We start from the raw sequence: 23089 nt of genomic DNA, 5'->3' as shown, positions 1-23089 counted from the left end.
GATGTATTTAATGCAGAAGCCACTGCAGCCACCAGGATTATAATCTTTATAAAGCACACACTGAGAATTGACAACACACTGTACAACCACATACCAATTGTAGTCACTTATGATTGGAAGAATTATTGCAGGATGGATGGCAGCTCCTAAGTAATTGTCTTGGGGGAAGTACTTCCCCAGAAAAATTTAGATATGATTATACCAAGTTCACTATTTTTCTTTTTTTTGGGAGATGTATTAGGTAGAATTGTGGCAAATTGAATAAAAGGGAACAGCAACATTTAAGTCCAATCAACTTTAAGAAATGAAATAAAACCTGCTATCAAATGCAAACCAAGAACAGAGTTGTTTTTATTTTCCCCCGAAAAGCCATGTTTGGCTTCTAAATGTGGAGTCCTCCCCGCTCCCAAGAGCATCTGCTGGATTACCTCACCCGACTGGAAGGTGCGAGCACCAGGTACATCACCTTTGCAGTCCCTGGCCGTACACGAGGGGTGGGCGGGCAGCCTCAGAAGAAACTCCCCAAAATAAGCGTAAAAATGAAAAGCTGAATCATAAAATGTAATTGCACCCGAGGTAAAGAGCCCCCACACTGCGGTGAATCACTGCGCTCCCACGGTTTCCGTCCTGCTCTCGCACCGGGTCAGGAAGGGCGAGTACCCGTCTCTACACCCGGAGGGGCCCCGCTCCCCTCCGCACCGTCAGGGAGGACCGACCCCCGCCGGGAAAGGCCGATTCCGACCGGCACCGCCGCGCTCCCCGCCGCGGCCGCCCCGCCGGTGACTCCTCCCTCGCGGCCGCGGCCGCGGCGCCCGGCGGGGCGGAACCGGGCGCGCTACAAATGCGCCGCTCCGGCGGGGCTGCCGGCACGGCGGCGCGGGGAGGTCCCGGCGGGAGCGGGGCGCGGCTGCCGCGCTCTCCCTCGGGGAGCCGGCGAGCTTCCCCGGGGACGGGAGGTAGAGAAGGAGCTGCGTCCCGGTCCCGCGGCTCAGGCCGCCCCTTTCCCCGGCTGCCGTCCCGTCCCGGACGCTGCCTGCGGCCAGACTTGCTTAGCCCGCTGCTAGGCGTGCTCCCATCGCCGCGACTGGCGTGCGAGCTGCCCGCCTCCGCCTCGTCCCGTGGGAGCGGAGGGAAACCAGGGGGTCGTTTCCATAGAGATGAGGCCGGAGTGAAACTTTGCTGCGGGCGGGCGGCGAGGGCCGAGCCCAGGCGGCGCCGAGCGGAGCGGTCGGGCCGGCTGTGAGAGCGGGGTCCGTCTCCTCCCACCTCCGCGGCAGCGCCGCCGGGGGCGAGCGCCGCCCGGGCACCCTGCTGCGGAGCGGGGAAAGTTTTGCTCCGCGGAGCCGCCAGCCACCCACGCCCCCCGGGCGGCTGCTTGGCGGCCGTTCCCCCGCGGCGGCTCCCGCGGAGCGCTGCTATGGCACCCGCCCGTCGCCGCGGGGCGAGCCGGGGGAGGCCGCCTCCGGCTGGCCGTGCGCTGGCGGCGGGGGGGCGCGCAGCCCCCGGGCGGCGGGCGTCCTCCTCCGGCCGGCAGTGACCGCCCCGGCCCCGCTCTTGCCGGCTCGCCATGCCTGCCCCCGCCCGCCTCTCGCCGAGCACGGTGCCGGGGAAGGGCGAGGGGAGCCACCGCCCTGTCACTCCCTGAGCCAGCCGCTGCCTCACCGGAGAAGCCCCGTGTCTGACGGGCACGGCGCAGCTCCGCTGCTCGCTGCGCCGGGAGGGCTGCGGGCACCTGGCACCTCCCCACAGGTAAGCGGCGAGGCGAGCGGGGGTGAGTCTGGCTGGGGACTACCCCTCGCTCCCGAACTTCATCGCGCCCGCAGCCGTCACCTCTCCTCGAGTGGAGGGGCTGCGCCCTGCGCGTCCCTGCGGCGGTGGCTCGGGCACAGGGAGATGCGCCCCTGCCCTCGGCGGCGAGGGGCAGAGAGGGGGCGGCTCGGGTGCGTGGGTGGCTTTTTCCCTGCCAGAAATGCACTTTCTGCCCCCCGAACGGAGCGGGCTGGCTTGCCGGCGGCTGCCGCGCTCCGCGCAGCTGCTACACACCCTCTTTTGTCTGCGCTCGGTCCGAAATACTTCAGTGCTGCCGTCCGCCTGCCCCGCCGCTCGGGACCCCGGCTCGGCCCTGCTCCCCCGGGGGCTGCCCCGGGCTGCGACCCCCGTGCCGCTCCCCACCCGGCGAGTTGTCCCATTGCCTTTATTTTCACGGGAGCTGGGCTTTCCTTAACCTTTGTTTGCGGGGAAAATGGTGGTGTGCTGGTTATCTGAAAGGATGAGAGATGAGGATGACAAGGGGGGCTTGCCTTATTCCCTTGCGTGCGAATGTAAGTCGGTGCTAAATAAATCGCTCACCGGGTAGACATAATCTTTCTGGTGAGGCAGACTTTGAAACAAAAGTACTGCGAACAGCTCGGGTGCGTGGCAGATACTCCTGATACCCTACTAACATAAACATTGTTAGTGTTTGCGCTTGAATTCAATACATGTGCAGCTGTTGTGCCGATCTGGAATTGCGGTAGCTCTGTCAACTTCACACTTAATAGTCTTTTGTATGCAGTAGTTATGAAAAATAATACGGGTTTTATTGTTCAAAGGCAAAAGTACCCAGACAAAAGTATTCTTTTAGTGCAGCGTTCTGTGTAACGTGAACTACAAAATAACTTGTAGTGATGTAGTGGACTTGCACTTCATAATGCTCTTAGGACGTTAAGGCAATACTGCTCAATAAAATTCTGTCAGCAAAGGTTTCTCTGGTTTATCTTGATGCTAGATCAATACACTAGCAACTATTCTGTTATTTTTGCTCTAAGTAGATGGTGTATACAATCCATGTGATAGAAACTAAGTGTCCAGATAGGAAGACGAAGTGCTTTTTTCTTCCCCCCTCCTTTTAGTGGTTTTGGTGCTGCTTTGTAGAAAGTGTGAAAAATACTCCAACACTTAAACCAGAAAATTATTTTTCCATTGTATGTAACTGAAGTTCCTTAATAATTAAGCTAAAGGGTCATTCAAGTTTGGAATGGCTTAGTGTACTTTTGTTGCCAGGAAATGTACTTCTAGCTAAATACTTGTTAGAAGATAATTGTAAGATAATTTTTAGTAATTCAAAACATGAGTTGCAATTAGGTGTTTTGTCCCGAAAATAGAAAACCCACTCATGGATAAAGATATGAGGTACTTAACTAGTAATTTGGGAAATAAAATCATATATAATTTATATTTTGTTGGCATAGAAACATTTTATTTGTTGCTCCTTGGTTGGATTACAACAGTGATCTAAATGAAAATTGGACTACTGATGCAGTCGTTCAGCACACTAGAATGATTTTATTCTATGTACAGAAATAATTTTGCTCAATATAACCTCATTGGAACTAATTTTTATTGAAGCTTTGTAAAGATTATAAAATGTGTGCTGTTGGAATCTAATCCTGTGAAGTATGGACTAAGCAAGCCCTGCTCTGACAAAGGGCTGAAAAGTTTGCTCACTCTCAAGCAGGTACACAATTTCAGCTTCATCCCTAATGATCACCCAAGGTCTGAGTTCATTGCACATGGCAGTAGGTCCTGGTAACTTCAGTGAAACTCATCATTGTCTTAACTGCACTGCTGGACCTTTCCTGGACCAAGCCCTCTCTCAGTGTGTTCTGCCTCTACTTCCCTCAATGCTGGATCTATGACACAAAATACCTGTGCTATGTGCAGGTGCTCACCTCAGCCATATCTCATGGCTTATATATTCTCTGTTTGTCATCACCTCTCAGGGGTGAAAGGGGAAAATGCAAAGTGAAAATTGGTTAAGGAGTGAAATACATAAATGCAGCAGCAGGAGGAGACTGCTGCTTGTTGTGTTTTGTTCAGTAGATTTTATGAGCCAGAAATCTGAAATGCTGAAAAATTAGTGAAAACTCCCACTAGAATTACTGAAACCAGACAAAGTTGTGATATAAACTATATTAAACCTATTGTCATGAACAGTAACCCATTGTTTTAAAATTAACAGTAGAATCATCAGTCTTGTCTGTAATAGTGGTAGAGGCTGTAGTAGAAGGGGAACTTCGTGTCCTAGCTAATGTTGATACCTCAATTTGATTTGGTGCCACTGTGTTTTATAAACAGATCAGTTACTTGTAGTCTACATGTTTGATCTCATGATACTGGATCAAAGGGGCAGTTGCAAATAATTTTCTAGTTGCTAGATAGGAGGGTAATGTAGGAAGACGTGAAACATAAAGACATAGGTGTCCTATGCCAGTTTAGACATCTTAAGATGTTTCAGACATCTGTATGAGGCTGGTAAACAGAGTCTAAGGGGAACACTTCTGGAAAGGCAGCTGAAAATGAGGTAGAATGCTATTGTTTGTATTACAGTTTTATGTAAAAGCATTTAAGAAAACCAATCTATTCTCTGAAACCTTGTTAAAAAATCTGATGCTGTGTTATGATGGATACGGGAAGAAATCCCTTACTGTCAGGATTTAGGGAGGTCCATTGTTGGATGCCCATTTATCAGCAGAATCCTTGTATTGCTTCCTGTGCTTCTAACTGCCTTTGGCAGTATTAGTAGTATAGTGCCTTTGCTCAAAGGCACTAATACATAGTTGAGGAGTAAAAAAATCTTTTTAGAGGAGTTGCATATCTTCTCCAAGCCTAGAAGTAAATGGAAATTGCAAGTAGTGCTTGAGTTTATGCTCTAGTTTTGGTTAGCACGTTATTTGTACAGCAAAAACACTAAGGAAAAGTTTCTGGTTTTCTTCTTCACTAGGTAAAACATAAGAACCTACTTACCCAGAAATTGTGTGGGTTAAGTGGACTGTTGATTGCATGAAGAATGAAATGCTGACAACACAACTGAATTAAACTACTGATGAGATGTTTTACACTGCTGTTGTTCTACCCACTAGTTTTACTAGCTCCTCAGTGTCCACTGTTTGTGGAGTGTGAGAATAAGCACTGTTCTAAACTTTCATGCCAAAGCTTCAGTCTAGCTCTAAAGCAAGGTGTTGTTACTCTATTCCATCATTAACTATTTCCACATCAGTCCGTTCAGTAAGTATATGTATATATATGTAACTGCTCTTCAAATAGGGGTATCTTGACAGAGGGAGCCCAAGTGACCTGATGACAGAATTTAGTCCTGAAATTCAGACATTATATTGATCTCTTTGTGTAAATTAAATTACATTTTCCTTCCCGAACTTTTTTACATGATCAGTGATTTTAAACTGTATGATTCATAGATGCCTTTTAAAAATCAAGTTTTTCTTTTTTTTGCATAGCTAGCCAAATTGGATGGATAAGCTGTAGTACAAAGCTACTCGAAGCCTTTTATCTGCAGCAGGATCAGAACATGCTTGTGATTGTTTTAAAATTATTCTATGTCCAGAAGACCTGAGAAAGAAGGATGTTTATCCTCAGTCATTTCCTTTATCCATCAGTGTTTCTAGTTGGGGAAAGTTATTATTCCTTTTTTCTGCATGTTTTAGTACCTAAAAAAATGTGACAGGGTGGTGCAAAGCCACCTAACCAAAACTAGGCATCTGAGGAGCATTGCAAATGAGATGTAATGATACAGCAGCCTTTCAGGAAAAACAGACTTGTGGAAAATAAGGCAATAAACTACCTTTTTGTATATAAAGATTCTGAAAGGTCTTTCACTTTATTCTCTTGTCTGTCTACATCAACATCTTATCATTTATATACCTCTGGAATTGTTCCTTCTGTTGGAAGTGTGACCATTTTTCTCCAACTGAAATAAGTAGAAATAAAGGAGATATTTGTCTCAATAGTATTTTAGTTTTTTCTCACTAAACTGAATGATGAAGCTCTTACTTCATCTCCTAATCAGGAGAAACAATATTTTGTGACTTTAATGAAGAATGCTTTAGATACACTCAATAATAATCTCAAGAGATGTAAAATATAGCATAGGTTACATTTCATAGGAACTAATTTAAAAACAAAGAAGCAAAGAGGAAAAATCCTTTTTTATATTAATTTGTTTTTTCTAGTTGCTGTTTCACAGATACAGTTGTGCTGTATCTGTTGCGCAGTGTTGTGGTTTTAAAACCCATTGATAAAAAGTGCTGAAATTTTAGTCAGTTGAAAACTACATTCATGCTGGCTGTGAAATGGGAAAGACATTTTCAACAAAGCAGTGATGCAGTTGGATGCTAATAGCCTACCACTTCTGACAATTGGTTAGTTTCACTAAATTCTTTAAGTAGTAGAGGTTTGTGCTTGATACCTATAAATCTGTAGCATTAGCTCAGAGAGTGAATGTGATATCAAACCAAGTTTTTTAAGAGCTTTTCAATAGTAGTCATACTTTTTTTTCTACTAAAGGGGAAATTCCAAAAGTAATTTTCTGTCAATTTAAACCACCATAAAAGCACATTAATTGGAAGCCTTTTATAAATGTCACTTAGTATGTTTAATTTGGTGTCATAGTGGTAACAGTAATATAGGGTTTTTTTCACATTCTCCATCTGAATGTGTCTGAATAAATCACTCTGCTTATCTGTAATCAGTTGCACATTGTTGAAGAATGTGTTTGTATCTAGTTAATTTTATCACTTCCATTTTGCTGTGTATTAAATGAGGAAAAAGTGCTATTATTTGTCCATCCATCTGGTTTAAAATTGTTGCTCAAAATACTGGTGTTTTCTTTCCTTTGGGTAATTCAAAATAACAAAGGCATAGCACATCCTATGTGATGTACATGTGGGCTGTGCAACTTTATTCCTTCATAAAGAGGGATGAAAGCAGCCTTGTTTGTTGGGGCATCATTTTACTACAGCAAACAAACTTTCCCAAGGGCTATTCCTTGGAGCACACAGGGTGTACATAATAGCTGCTTTAGCTGCTGTCTTTTGCATGATCTTCTGCTAGACAAACTTGGTGCATAAGTTCTGAGGCAGCCCTGTGCTTGGAAAAAGGGACATGCTCTGCAAATGTGCTTTCTTGACATGGATGTCATGATGGGGTCAACTGAATAAACCTGATACAGTTCAAGATTTGTCAGAGGTGTGCTTCTTGCTATAAATTATTGTGTATTTAACAGTTGGCTTGTTTCATCTGAAGTGTGACTATTATTTTTTTAGGAAGAAGTTAGATTACAGAAAATGGACCAAAAAAAAAAAAAAAAAAAACCAACCGAAGGAAGAAAGCAGGAGAGAGAGAAGGGAAGGAAGAAGAAAGAGCAAAACACAAAATGGAAATATTGACGATAGAAAAAATAATGAAGGCAGAAAAAGGATGAGATATAGTAAGTTGCATTTCTAAAGAGAAATTATGCCACATCCATTGTTATAAATGGAAAGAATCTTGAATAATGGAGATAAGAATAAAAGTAAGAATAAAAGATGTGGCAGTATTTCTTTTTTGAAGTATCTCATGGAAAATCAGACCAGAAAATTAAAAGATTAATTCCTGTCTCACTGAGATGCATCTTAAATTGTCTTTGTTGTGTAAGTAAAATGTTCTGCAAAAATGATGTTAAACACTTCCTCCAGAAGATACACTATAAGTAAATCAGTTCAGACAGACATTAGAAAGGAAAGGGAGCTAAGAAGGATAGTTTGCTTAGAGAGATAGAAACTGCATTTTGAAGTACTTGAAAGTTAGGTGAACTGTTGTTTTCATTTTCAAGCAGACTAATGCTCTAAATCCAGAAGTTATCATCATGTTGATCTATGAAATTTGTTATTGTCTCACAGAAGACCAATGAGCGCAATAAGCACAATGAGAACATCCTTCAAACACTGGATAATTAACTGGTATTTATTGTGAATACTTAGCTACCCTACTTGCACAGATTTTTCTTTGTGATATGTTTTTGCTATATCTGTGTAAAGAAACTAATTAAACCAAGACATGTTTTATGGCCATGAGGTCAGCCAGAGTGGTCTGGCTCTGTGTGGCCTTTCAGATGGTTATATCCAAATGGACTGTTTCGAAAGAGCTTCTGGATTGAACCAGCTAAGTGCCTGAGAGGGGGCTGGCTGACCTTGACCACAAATGTCCCTGGCATCCTTGTGATAGTGTGAAAGAGACACCACCAGAGCCCGTGCCTAAGGACATCATGAGCACGAGATCCATGACTTTTTAGAATGTTTTTCCATCTCAGCTGAAACTATCTTGCTACAGTGATCCAAATATACACAGATTTTAAATAGAAGTAGTGTATTGAAAGCTGTATTTAGAAGACAATGTCTGCTTTAATTATGTTGAAAGAAATCTGATGCCAGTTTGCTATCACACTAGTAACTTCAGTAATATGGAAAATGGAATTTTGAGCATTGTTTGATACACAGAATTTGTGGACATGGTGGAACAACATTCTGGGCCACCAAGAGAGTGGCCACCTTGTGGCAAAGAAGGCCGACAGAATCCTGAGGTGCATTAGGAAGAGCACTGCCAGTAGGACAAGGGAGGGGATCCTGCCCCTCTACTCAGCTGTGGTGGGGCCTCGTGGGGAGTTCTGGGCTCCTCAGGAGAGACATGGAGCCCCTGGAGCAGGTCCAGCGGAGGGCTGTGAGGATGACTGGGAGGGGACTTAGGAGAAAGGCTGAGGGGGCTGGGCCTGTTCAGCCTTGAGAAGAGATGACTGGGAGGGGACTTCATCAGTGTGTGTAAATATCTAAAGGGTGGTGCCAAGAGGATGGAACCAGGATCTGCTTGGTGGAGCAAACCGCTAGAATGAGAGGCAATGGACAGAAACTGACGTTCCAGCTGAATATGAGGAAGAATATCTTTACTGTGCTGTGACTGAGATGGAACAGATTGCCCAGAGGGGGTGTGGAGTCTCCCTCACTGGAGATACTGAAGAGCTGTCTGGACACAATCCTATGCCATGTTCTCCTGCTTGAGAAAGGAGATTGGACCAGATGTGGTCACTTCCAGCTTGACTGATACTGCGGTCATAGTCCCAAATGGATTACAAGAGATTTGCCAAACAAGCACAAAACTTACACATAAAATAAATGTCTAGCTGACAGCTTCTTAATGTCACATTTATTTGCCTGGTAATAATAGCCTGTACAAAAATGGCTAGCAGATATTAATAATAAACATCCAGAGGCCTAACAGACTCTTCTTGGGAAGCCCTGTCTTGCCTGTTAATACAGTTTATAGACTTTAGAGCAGTAGAGTCACTTTGTATTAATTCAGTGCCAAAGTGCTTTCCCCAAACCCCTCTATGAACCCTACAAAGTATTTGCTTTGCTCTTTGCCAGGAAGACATTTCTTCTCAAATTACTTTTCAGACGCCTCTTCTGAATTTATTGCCATTCTTTTTCTAATTCAATATTGTTCTCCTAGGACGTGGCCTCATTAACTGGTGCCCACGGTGGATTATCTGCATATATTGCTGGAACATAGTTCAGTAGACTATATTAGAAAGACACGGGTCCAGTCCAAGCCTGCAACCAGTATGTATGCCAATTAAATTACACACAGAAGCGTTTACTGATTAAGGACAAGTAATGCTGCATTTTGTAGAATGCCAGTTTGTAATTTTTTTGATTGTCATACTGGCTGTACAGTTGAAATGGTAATGAAAAGAGGTTATAGCTGAGGCCATAGTTCTTTTTTATTTATGTTTTTAATCTTGTGAACTTTTAAATTCAGTTAGATTAGTGTTTGGTTGGTTGATTTTTCCCTATGAAATTTGGAGGTTATGACTAGATGGTATTACATATATTATAAAATTCCTGCAAAAAATTTACAATTATCACAGAATCAAATTTAGACTATGAGGGGCTGGGCCCGGATGAAGTAGTATAACTTTCTGTTAATGTTTTGTTGTGCAGATTTTGTAGCATGCTGTGTGATTATAGGTTAGGAAAAAATTCTCCACTGAAAGGGTTGTCAAGCATTGTAACAGGCTGCCAGGGGAAGTGGTTGTTGAGTCACCATCCCTGGAGGTACTTAAAAAGCATGTTGATGTGGCATGTAGAGACATGGTCTAGTGGTGGACTTGGAAATCAGCACTAAGGTAATTGTTGGGCTCACAATCTCTGTGGTCTTCTCCAATCTAAATGATACTATGACTTCATGATATGTGACCATTGTGGGTTTTTCCTACTTTCTCCAAAGAATATTAAGAGTAGCTAATCTTTACTTTTACAACCATTTTTATCAGTGTGCATGTTGACAGGTATTTACCCTGTGTTAAGGAAGGCAAACTCCAAAGGAGAAATGTGGAGCTGAAAGTAGTCTGTGTTAGCTTTAGTTGCTGCAGTCCTTCCTTCCAGAGTTTAGACTTGGACTCAAGCAAAACTCTATCTCTTTTATAGAATATTCTAATTGTTACTGATATAACAATATAACCAATATGCTATTTGTTACTAGGCAAAATTTGATTCTGAGTAGGTTTGTTATCTTTGTTTTCAGGTTTGTGCTTAGGATGTAATTTTAAACTGAGACTGTTGAGTGCTTGGGAAATGGGCCTAACCCGTTGCTTAAAACTCATTAAAAAGCCAAGATCAGCATCATCCTCAGGTTAAATATGGCTTTGTTAAACCTTGTGACTGAAGAGATGGGCTTCAGAATTAAATTTGGAGCTTTTCCCCCCTAATCTGGCTGTTCTCACAGTTGAAGAAGCATTTCCTAGGGAAATGGGGAGGAAAAAAGAAATTACAAAAGGTCTGCTACAGCAGACTATGAATTCAGATGGGAATGGTGAGAATGTCTGGTTAAACTAGTCTGAAATTCAGAAGGCCCTTGTAGAGGGTGCTGATGTTATGGAAATTTGGATTGGAAGATTTTTCTGATGAGTCATGTGCTCTGAAATTAGTTGAAAATGTTGCCCTTCCAACAGTAAGACTGTGCTTGGGAATTCCCGTGTTTGCAAAATTATGTGTCTGAAAGTCTTCTAGGACTCAGAGGCTATGGCTTCTCAGGTTAGACCTGAAGTTTGGAGGTCTGGGTAATGTTTATTATGTGGGTTCTTTGATTAGCTTTATATTAGTAATCTCGTTGTTGTGCTTGATCACCTACATTTGATTCAGTTACAGGCATTCAGTAGCTGTATGCTGTAGCAGAAAACTCACACAAACTGACACAGTGTATTATACTTTAGCAAAAAATTGTAGGTTAACAACTGTAGGTAAATTTTCATTCCTTGACTATTGCAGACCTGTGAATATAATGGTATTAGGAAGGCAGAATGTAGATAAGTGGATAGGTCAGTAGTACAGCAGCAACCACAAACATCAATTATTCTATAGCAACAAGGCTATAATTTTTGCAAATAATATATTTAGTCAAGTAGTAGGGAGGCTCTTATCTGAGTGACTGGATGAAGTGGGTCTTATGTAGTGTGGCTAGATACGTGGCAGTAATATCATAACACTGCTTTCCTTCATATCTTTCAGTTAATCCACAAGGAATGATGAGGCCAGGTGTTTGCATTTGCCAAGGTTAGCAATTAAGAAGAGACAAAACATGGTTAGGAATAGTGCTTAGGTCATCAGCAGTGACAGCAGAGGCTGTGTCAGAGCAGTTAAAGTGCCTTAGAAAGGGGTCTGATCTGCTGTGCCTGCTGTTCTCCAGAAGTTAGTAGCTTTAGAACTCTTTGCAAACACTCAACTTAAAAGCTTCTCTTCAACAACTGCATTGCTCTGAAAGATTGTCCTTAGCATGGTCATGTGTGGTCATATGCATGTTTGTATTGCTTCTTGTCTTCCTTTTCACCTTGATTCTTCTTTTTAGACTGTGATTACTGGCTGATGTGCTGTGGGTAGTGCATCCTAGGAGGCTGTTCCAGCCAGGCTCCAGACTACATAAAGCTGATTCACAACATGGAAGGTAGACAGAGGCTCTGCACGATCAGGTATTCACCGAGCTTGCTAAGCAAAGCATGGGGTTTCAAGATTTTTTAATCTAGATCTTGAGGCAGTTAGTTTTTTCAAAAGCTGAGATTTTGGGCATTTAATCACATAGACCTTGAAGTTAAGGTACTGGGCAGGTTTCTACAATTCCTGTGCCTAAAATCTCATCTTGATAAGAAATTACCTTCTCAGGCAGCAACATCAATGAGAGGATGAGACAGAAAATGTCTACAGATCCTTACTGTATACATTTCTTACTGTTTTAGATACTGTGACTTTTTCCTTAAAAATTGAGGTTAAAACAATATAAATGATCGAAAAACTGTTTAAAATCACTTTCACGTGCATCACATGTAAAACCATGTGGCTGTGATTAACCAAGCTCATTGTGTGTAAAAGCTAGGGGATGACTGTTGCTGAGCATAACTTTCTTTAAACAGATTTTTCAGAAGGATTATCAGTCATCATGATCACTGTAAAAACAGAAAATATGAGCCGTGGCAGAGATCTGGAAAACAGACAGAGGAATGATCCTGGATTCCATCAAAACCCAAAAGAATATACAACTTCATGTTACAGCTTGGGAGAATGATAAAATTGAAGTTGAGGAATGGCTTCTGTTAATAATTTTGTATTTGGCTTGTGTTTTAGTTTTCAGGATACTTTATTGTAAAACTTTTTTATTGCTCATTCTTGGTATGGATTTTGTTTGTTTTTACAGAGACAGACTGCATATTTATAGTGCAGTAACTCTCCACATTCTGTCTGGATAGCTGTTGAAGAAGGAGCATGGAAAAAGCATGGCTATGTAGACAGGCTAGTATTGCATTATTTGAATGTTTGTCCGAATCTAATGTGGCTCCTCTGGCTGATATGACAGTAATTTCTGTTTTCCTCCAGCAAACCTGCCTTTTCCATATATGAGTGTGTATGTATGTTTGTATATGGGTGTCTGTATCTATCTATATCTATATATCTATATATCTATATCTGCATTTATATATAATCTATATCTATATATATCTATATTTATATATTGGGACAAGACTGGGGAATTTCTGCAACTATTGCTCCTCTCTTCATGAAAAAAAATAAAACCAGGTAGTGGATTTGCTTTATATGGAGCCCTGTAGGCCCTACTTTTTTTGTTGTGCATTTTTTTGTTTGCTTCAAAGAATAATTGCAGAAGCACCTTAATGCTGTAGCCATACTTTATAATGGGAATCCAAGCCACTCCTGTATTGTATAGATGTAGACAAGATACCAGAGTTTAGTAAAACATATAAAAAGCTCATGGACATTGTGTTATATATAAGGTGTGGTAATTGCTGACCTACTCTGTTCCTCTGTGAAACAGTCCTTTAAATCCTTCAGGTTTTTTGTGCCCATGCAATGCTCTCTTCTCTCTTTGTAGTTCAGGAGATGCATCCTATCCTCCTTTGCTTCACATCTCCTGTTTTGCTTTTTCCTACATCAGAGCACAGATGATTCAGGAATCAAATGTTAATTCAGCTTTGCTTGTATCTAGGGTGCATACAGCTAGGAGCTGCATACTGGACCACTGAATTACTCCTTCAAAGCTAATTTTTAGAGTTGTATAAATTAAACAGATCAGCAAAGATGTAAGAATTTGGTTTCTCTGCTATTGTTGTATTTTGCATCAGTATAAATCCTTGATTTTAATGAAGTTTTTAATATATGTCATAAAACTGGTGGAGGGTTAGATATTACAGACTGAGTATTGGAAGACGACAGTCAAAAATTGTCTTTTCCTGCTGTGAGCTCAGGAACACTGTAAAAAGATTGAATTATTCTTGTTTGGTTACTGTTGCTCTGGTAATGTCTTGAGATCCTGGCTGTGTGAAGTCACAGGCAGATTTCTTACATATTTCAACAAGGTTAGGATGTCATGCAGTATCTTAGGTAGTCTTGGGCCTAGTGCTCGTTCCTACATGGCCCAAAAATGTCAAAAATGTTTTCTATGAATTATGCCTTTATTATGAGCTGGCCAAAACAGCTCTCAGCAGCTAGAAGCGCTTTAGTTCAAAGCCATGACAATCAGTTTTTGCTAATAAGCTGCCATCCTGGGAAACCCCTAAGGCCTTCCAATATATGCTTTCTGCAAAGATGACACTCTTGTTTATCTAAGCCATGTTAAGGTGGTGTTTTTTTGTTGTCATTGTCTTAATGTCCCTGAATATATGCTTTTATCAGCTGTATTTTAAAATGTATGTGTTCTAAATTTCTAAATTATATGAGTAACATGCCTGAAGTAGAATGAACTTTGGAAGTTCAGATATGGAAGGAGAGATTTTTTTCCTTCTTATTTCTTTTATTATAATATAATATTATGAACCATATGATAGGTTAATTAAGTTAATCAAGATATTGAGAAGATGTGTAGTTTTCTTATTAGTGATATTCAAACTCTTAATGGCAACATAATGGGGAAGATGTCTCTTATAGTCCTGGAGAAACAATTTTTAGAGGACTTTTAGAAATGCCTTAACACAGGCATTGGCATGAATACTTTGTGGGGCCAGTAAATTTCAGGAGGTGACATGTTCATTCTGAAAAAAAAAAAAAAAAGACCATTCATGAAAGCCCATACACCTCATTTCAAAAATAGTAGTAAAATTTCAGTAACTTTACATCTCCATATGCTTGAGCTGTTAAAACTGGAGTTATAGAACGGGTTATGTAGATGTGTTGAGAACTTGCTTTCTTCCTTAGGGTTCTGCAACCCTGTTTCCTGGGGTTGGAAACACTAATTTTCTGTGATCTGACCTGCTGCTTTGTATGACATAAGGCTGTGAGAGTAAGAGGTCTATGCCTAGTAAAGCTCCTCTCAGAATACACTCTGATAGCTATTGGCTGCATTTTGAGGAAAACCTATTAAGTTCTTCCATCTACTCAGCAGTATTCATTGATCCAGAAAAAAAACCTTCCTCCCAGGTTCAGATGTGAAAAGAAGCAACTGAGTGTGCACGCTTCCATTGACACACAGTCACTGGGGACTGAACTGCCAGACTGAGGTCTTCATTTTCTCAGCCACAGGTCAGAGTTTCAGCAGCTGCCAAGGCAAATTTGGGCTTGCTGTGAATATTGGTGTTTGTGATTCATTAGGCTTAAAGTGTCTTTTATGGAAAGGCATAAGAGCAGCCAGTTGTTAAAGTGGTGTAAAAGCTGTTGCATTCCCGTGCTGGACAGTTTGTACCGTTGCTGCAACTGAAGTATTGATGTTAAATCTGTCGTGTATTTCTGAGCTGTTTCACACAGAGTTTTACACATGGAATTTATACAACAGTATCTACAAATGATGTATTCAGATTGCAATTGTACTGTTGTAGAAGCACAAGCATAAGAATCTTGTCAGTGAGGGGTTTGTTCCTGGTTTTGCTGGAGTTGGTCTGTGACTTTGGACAGCTTGTCTGACCCTGCCTTCCCAGAAATGCATAGAAACCTTGTTCCCATATTATTTTCATCCCTTTGGATGATTTTTAGTGCCTTCCACTTCAGTTTGCCTGGCTGCAAAATAGGGATATTTCTGTAGGAAGTATGCCATTCTTACACACCCATGAGGATTTTTTGTGACATTTGAATGACAAGTGCTATGCAAAATCAAATCAGTATTATATATCATGAGTGGAAAGGGCCCTGTGAATGTTGGTACTTGAGCAGAGCCATTAACCTAGAAGACATCATGCACCAAAATGTATTGCAAGTCAAAATATTGAAACTGCAAATAAAATAACAATTGAAATTGGAAACATTTCTAACAGTGAAAAGAATGAATTTAAGTATATTCTAAGAGCCAAGTAATCTCTGTTAAAATCAAGACTATCTTTCAGAAATAAGTAATTCATGGAGGAGTTTTAGACTTGATACAGAAATCAGAACTGAATTTCCTGCTTATGTATGCAGAAGAAAATGATCTTTTCTGGCCTAAAATATCCATGCATATACATATTTTTTTTGGCTGAACAGTCAGTGGTAAGTTTGTGGCTAAACAGTGCTGTTCTCTAGAGGGATTTAAATTCCATCAAACATATTATTATGAACTGTTTAGTGTAAGCTTGTTATATAGACAGACATAATGGCTCAGCTGTTTACTTTAGGCAGCTCCCTCCAACTGTACGGATAAACACATGGAGATACTGCAGTTCTCCAGCATGCACCTCCTTGGATAAAGTTTATTTTGTACATGGTCAATGTAGTGAATGAAACAAATGTGTTTAAGTAGAAGCAAAATTCTGCAGACACTTCATGCCTCTGATGCACTGTTTGTGTTTGGCAGAAGTAGGATTGGTGTTGGTAAGCCTGGTAAACATTCAGTACCTTTGGTGATGCCTGAGCTAATATGGCAGGGGACATAATGTCTATTGGATGTATGATTCAGATATTTCCATATAAGATGGGATAATTGACACAAACCCTGTAGGTACAGGGGCAGCTGTCATGCCACGACTTGTAAGGAGCAAGGCTTATTGTACAATGTGGCATACAAGCAGTTTGGTAATATTCTTCATCATTTGAACAAAGACTTGAATTGTGTGTCTTACATGACATACATGGCTAAATCATTCCATCATTTTCAAAACTGTTTCTTAGTTGAAATAACAGTCTTTATTTTGTCTTCCTTTGCAGTTTATAGGAAAACCAATGTGAATTGCATATGTGATCTAACTTTGGAGCTAGTGGTGGAGGGTTTTTCAGCCTACATTATTCCATAGTTCTGTGATTTAAGAATATGTGATTTTGGTTTATGTGCATGTAAGAACGTGTTTGAACACTTTGGGGGCAGGTAGTTGGACAGAGATAGATAGATAGATAGATAGATCGAGTTTGAGCCATTCTAGATGTGAAGCAGTCTGTAGACACCTTTACTGACTGTGGAGGTGAGGTTCACTGTCTGTTTTAACTCTTCTGTGAAGGTTGTGGCTTCTGTTGAATTCCCTTCCTGAATTCCTGGTTGTGCATTAGCTCAGCAGTTTGTCAGGAAAGCCTAAGCCTTACTTCTGGGAATTGAAGGAAAAATAGCTGAAAGTTTGACATTCCTTTTTTTTTTTTTTTTTTTGTCTTAAAACATCTTGTTTGTGGAATATAATTTTTTTCATTACCAGTATTGTCTAATATTGCAAGAAGTTCATCAGTGTTACCTTTCCAGTATATTTTTGACAGATGGAGCATTATGTGTGACTTTGGTATTAATTCTGTGCCCTGGCATGACTTCTGACTATCTGGAGACATCTGCCAGTAAGAGGCAATAATTAACTGCTTGTGTTGTTTAGAAAATGGTACTGGTCAGAAAAATAGTTGGTTGCTAGTGCTGGAGCCCTTGTATGACTAATTGCCAGGCTAACTTTGAACAAAATAAATCTGTGATTAAATATTCAAGGATATATTTTATCATCATGATATTTAGTGACAGAGCTTTTGGGTGGCAAGGTCCTGCATTTCCATGAGGTTCTGGGGACAAGTCTGACTGGAAGACAGGGAGACACCTTCTCTACTATGGGGCTAAATGTGAAGTTTGCCTGGAGGGGAGGGTGGCACATACAGGACAGTCAGCAAGGATGCTCTTTCTTTCCCTGGGAAAATTGCCCTTTTTGCTGGCTAGCACCTTTGATATCTCTGTTGCTGGAAGGAGACCCAAAAGGAGGAAGTGTCACTGTAAAACTGCCTTTTCTCTTTCTTTCAGGCAACTCCTGTTGGTTGAGTCTCAGTTACTCTTGTCCACTCTTAAGCTTAAGTGTCGGATTTGGAGATTCTAGCCAAGGAACTGATGAGGATAGATCATTATGACATTTGTGTTCTTGGTGAGGTGGTGGAAAGCCCCACTGGTAGACCTGAGAGAAGGAAGGTTAGACATGCCAGTTTTTCCCAAACAGAAATAAAATAGATGACAATGTGGTCTGGCTTACTGTGAATGAAATACGATTTTTAAACATACTTAATCTCTCTAGTATCTCATGCAAATGCTATCTCAAATAAACAGGATAAGGAGGGAATCCATATTTCATAAGCAGAATAATGCTTTGGCTATTTTAACAAAGTAAAAATTACCAAACACACTGTTGGTGAAGAAATTGGTTTGACTTGTTTATGGGATAACTAACAAATTGAAAAAGTTTGTACTAGCACCTACTGAGAATACTATGGTGAATTACTGTGTTGCTTGTGGATTTGCAAGGTTAGATCAAAATGTGGGTAAGATTTCTCACTTTGTTACATGTCAAAGCAACCCATGATGTGGTCTCAAAGAATCATCGAGAGTTTGACTGTTAATTTCAGTGGAACCAGAATTTCATTTACATAATTTAATAACATAAATATCTTGTTTGTTCTAAAATTCTCATTTGCTAGGCAAAATTCTTGGACTTCAACAAATCTCTTGTATTTGCAGAGTCTAGAACTGGGCTCAAAGTCTGATTTTCATGATTTAAGATGAGAAAACTTTGTTATTGCCCAGATTCATAACTTTATGTGATTGTGCAGTTCTTTCTTACTCTTTTTTAAAAGAAAAATAATTTCTATGAGAAGGATTGACAGAATATTATGCAAAACATTCAGAATTATCCCCATTCTTAAATATGGTGTCTTGGTTAATAATGGAGGACTGATGTGTTAGTCAGCAAAATCTATGTTACATAAAGAAAGGTTTTGTGATATATATATTTTTTTAAATGGTATTTTACAATTTTGCACAGAATAGATCATTATTTGTGTGTGTGTGAGATCCCCTGTGATGTGGCCTGGGGCTCGGGGGTCCGTCCGACCCCCGGCTGCCGCTGCCGTAGGTGTCCGGACAGCGCTGGGCTGTCAGGCTCAGCCTGTCTGGGTCCCTCAGCTGAGCTCCCAGCCACAGCCAAACTTAGCGAGCACCTCTGGAGTGATTTCAGCTCTGGTAGATTCAGCTCTTAGTGATTTCTGCTCGGTGCTTGCAAATGCTTCACAGACACATAGGGGTAGAGAGAGGAGAAGGCTGTATGCGGTCCACAACAGTGTCTTTTAATTTTAGCTCCTGTGAAGGGGGCAGTGACAGCTCTTTGCAGAACTGGGCAGAGAAGGGGGTTTATATAGGGTACAGGGGGTTGGAAGTTGTCCAATGGCCAGGGTTGAGGAGAATATGACCTACAGCTTTACACAGAGATAACAAGGGTCTGAATGCGAGAGAGGGGCTTCTTGCGTCCAGTCACCGTGACTAGGCATTTCTTATCTTAGGAGAGTGACTTGCAGGGCCTCTGCCTGCTACACTCCTGTTTTTTCATGTTACTGTAGAGCCTGAACAGATCACAGAACTCATGTCCTAGTTATACCAACAATCAGCCTAGAATTTATATGTATGCAAGAAGTTTCAGATTTTCAAATAAGCAGTTAAAAATACAAATGTCACTGTTGCTATATATTTCCCCCCAATCTCATTTAGCAGTCAAGCAACCAGTTTTTGGTGAAATTTTCACAAAAACATCAGATGCAATTTCATAAAAGATCTAAGCTATTGAATTCTGGCAAAATTACAAAGAAAAATTTACAAAAAAAATAACCAAGTAACTGGGTAACTTGGCATTTTAAATGGACTTTGGAAGAGGAAACTATTTCCTTGCAATGTTACAGAATACAGTGTATCACAGGAAAGAAGAGAGGCAGGGCCATTTTGAATAGTCCTTTTAACAATTCTTGCAGTAGGTGACAGAATCAGCTGGAACTGCTGGACCAGGTTCTGTCAAGCCATCATGATTCATTCTTGTATCCAGTTTTATGCATTATAAATCACAGACTCAGATAATCTTTTAGAGTAAAATATTTGGAAATAATTTAGATCTACAGCTATCTAGTTAGTTCTAAATTTCATCTTTCCTGCAGACCAAAAGTGTCAGTGCAGAGCGAGGCACAATCAAAATACTGAAGAAGCTCAGTATCTTTGGTGGATTATCTTGAAAAGTATTAGTAGGGAAAACACAAGAATTACCAAAGAATGACATATTTTCATAAACATTTCTTCATTATAATTCTTATAGAAAGAGAGGTGAGTCATACTCTGAATCAATTTTTTTTTTCAGTGAGCTATGGGAGGTTTCATTATGCTCAGTTTGATTTTAACTGCGAAAGCCCTTCATCTGGAGTATATCTGACTGTAGTGGTCATTAGCAGTGATTATATTTTAAATTGAGATGCTGCTGGCAGAGGAAGTGGGAGATTTTACAGAAAAGACATCCAGCAGCCTTAATAAAAGTTTTTAATAAAAGCAGACATAAAAGTTTTTAATAGTGATTAAAAATACGCATTCATGGTCTACTTCTATGCAGGTTTCCTGAAAATCTAAAGATTTATTTTATAGCATATTATTTAAATATTTTCACAGTTGTATACTCTAGTCCATCGTTTGTGTGTTAGCGAATGACAAGTCTTTGCAATCAGAAATATTTTGACTCAATATGCTTCCCCAAAATCTAATGGAAATTATTTATTGTCAAATCATTACAAAATAGTAAGTGGTCTGCAGTGGACCTTTCATAAAGATCTTCCCCTAGAACTGTGCATCTCATATTCCAGTTAATCATGTGTTCATTAGAAACTGGGCTCTGTCAGCTGCACATGTAGAGTTATGCTAAAAGACAACTCTGCTTGAATGAATGTGGAGAAAAAGAAGTGGCTCTCAAAATGTGAGGACAGACATGAGGACTAATTTTCTCTTGTACTTTCCCTAGGATTCAAGTTCCTCAGACAAACAGCAATCCTTGGTACTAGTGCCTGATGGGCAGGGCTATTAGTTTTCATGAGAGCCCTTCAGCTAATAATGAACTGTTCTACACAAAGCTGATTGTATCTGCACATTGCAGTGTCAGAGATTTTGTTAGCTGCTTAACCAGCACCATGCTATCTGGGGAATACAGCACCTCTGCAAAAAGAAACAGAAAAGTTTTTGCATCCAAGGCAGCAGGATGTGCTTCTCTGCTTTCACGGCCCAAGCACGCACCATTGCATGCTGCTTTGTTTTGGATTTTGTTGTCTGTAGCTCAGAGTTCAGTTTACTGCACTTGTTTGCCTGGTGTTAGTATGTCCAGTGGCTGCAATTCGGGCTGATTATAAAAAGGGGAGACACTCTTTATGGTCTGCACAGAAGTTCCTGAGTGTCTGTTCAAAGGCTCGACAGCAGAGAGTATCCAATGACTTGCAAAAGTGCTGTTAATGTTGTAAAATCAAATACTTAATGATACATGCTGGATTTATCTGTAAACTCCCTTGTTTTATCTGAAAGTAATAATTTGGTCACTTTTTATTTGCTGAAAGCTCCACATGCACTGAATATCAGTACATCTGTACTAATATACAGGTAGTCCATTAGTACACGTATTCATTACTTTACATTAGTACAGCTATCTATTAGTCCACATATACTGAACAAAAAATACATTTTATTTCTTTCTACTTCTGTAAAACCTATACACGGTGCACTTATACATTAATGAACTTAACAAGAAACAGCTTCTTGACCAAAAATCTGTCCAGTGCTGTACTGAGTAAAACTCCTAAGGCCTTGGAACAAATGAGTGACTTATGAAATAAAAGACAAAGAGAAGTATAGAGTGCTAAGGAAATCAGTGAGAATCTAAAGTGAGTTAGTATTCTCATACAATCCTTATTCTCCCTGTAATGTAGTCTTATTTTACTTGGTTGAATATTATTTTTCATGCGGTCTACTTTATGCTGAACACACGTAGTGGACTTCAGTCCTTGCTGTGTCAAAAGGTTTTGCTTTGGATAAAGCCTTTATTGTCACTCTGAAAGAGTTTTTGAAGGAAGATGAGGCATTATCTATAAATGTCTGAATATCGTTCTGATAGTCAACATCTTACAGTGACTTTGATAAAACATGAGTTTTCCTGGGTCGTCAGCAGAGCTGAGGAAGTAACCAACCCTGTTTCTTGGATGTGAACATGTATGGTAACATACAGACAAGTTATCTGCCACAGAGAGACCAGGCTTTATTTCAAGAGAACACTGGGAGCAAGCCAAAATAAGGCTTTTAGAGTTCAGAAGCATATGACAGGCCTAGATTAAAAAGATATTCAGAGAAAATATTTTTCTCTGGTCATACCATACTTAACCGCAGTCAGCTTGCTGAGCATGAAAATACACTGCTGAATGCACCTTTCAATTAATTTTAATATGAACAGCTCCTCAGGATAATTGATGCACTGTAATAGAAAATTAAAATCTAGGGGAAGTTCAGGGGAGTGAAGGTAGTATTACATTTGCTGGGAGCATGTACACAGATGTGCCTGCAGGAAAGAAGAGGCAACATCTGCGTTCTACAGTCACCAGTTAGGTGAGGCAAAGGCTATTTTTAAATTGCATTTACTAGGAAAATAGGAAGGATATACAGGCAAGGAAATTCAGTACATTAAAGGTATAACAGGGGAAGCACTGATCTCTTCTCTCTGGTGCCCAGAGACAAGTCCTGAGGGAATGGCCTGAAGTTGTGTCAGGGGAGGTTTAGGTTGGATATCAGGAAAAGGTTCTTCATCCAGAGGATGATTGGGGATGATTACAGGCTGCCTGGGGAAGTTATCACAACACCAGCTTGACAGAGTTCAATAAGTGTTTGGACAATGCTTGCAGGCACATGGTGTGACTGTTGGGGAGGGTGCTGCGCAGGGCTGGGAGTTGGACTCAATGATCCTTGTGGGTCACTTCCAGCTCAGAGCATTCTATGATTTTGTGGTTTTCTTTTGAGATGTGTTTTATTTTTATAGTCTGTGATACTGAAAGGAGCTCATAGGTGCTGATTTTACTGTGTATGTTACTGCTGCTAAAAGCTTAAGAGCTGAACTATTTTCATAAAGTAAAAATGGAAGAAATTTTACACAGCAGGACTACTTACAAAAATAATTTTCCCCCTTTTTGGCCATGTGTCTCCTATTAATTCCTTATGATTGGTCAAAGTATCAATTCTACAAAATAAACTAAAATACAAGCTTAGAAAATCATACAGCTTATGTGTTTCTTTGATAAGCAAAACTATATGAAATTACACATATGATTAGATCTGCCAGTTTCTGTGGAATGACAATTTTTCCCTAACTGCCAAGCAGCAAAATGAAAAGATATAGTATTCTGGCCTCAGCTCTGCAAATTTTTGCCAGTTTTAGCAGACATTTGTCACATGAAAAGTCATACTGATTTTAATGGAGGGAATTCCAAGATTTAGGTGCATTAAAGGCATTTTATTTATGAACAAATTCTTCATTTAG

General features: G+C 40.6%; 1 protein-coding gene across 5 annotated transcripts in view; it reads left to right on the top strand.

Moving 5' to 3' along the window:
• Positions 1-1493: 1493 nt before the first annotated feature.
• TMEM200A (transmembrane protein 200A) overlaps positions 1494-23089 on the top strand; it is an 88911-nt gene continuing 67315 nt past the window's right edge. For 2 of the 5 annotated variants that reach the window (XR_013339720.1, XM_021540723.2), the window contains exon 1: positions 1494-1749. The gene's annotated coding sequence lies outside the window, so the exon portion shown is untranslated. Of the gene's footprint in view, positions 1750-7242; positions 7265-11712; positions 11834-12552; positions 12648-23089 lie in introns of those variants that run through there. The other 3 variants (XM_021540724.2, XM_021540725.2, XM_021540727.2) reach the window with 3 other exon arrangements.

Source organism: Lonchura striata, chromosome 3, assembly GCF_046129695.1.
Source record: "Lonchura striata isolate bLonStr1 chromosome 3, bLonStr1.mat, whole genome shotgun sequence".
NCBI classification, from domain to species: domain Eukaryota; kingdom Metazoa; phylum Chordata; class Aves; order Passeriformes; family Estrildidae; genus Lonchura; species Lonchura striata.
The sequence above is the reverse complement of the archived record's forward strand: the minus strand, read 5'-3'. Positions and strand labels throughout refer to the sequence as shown.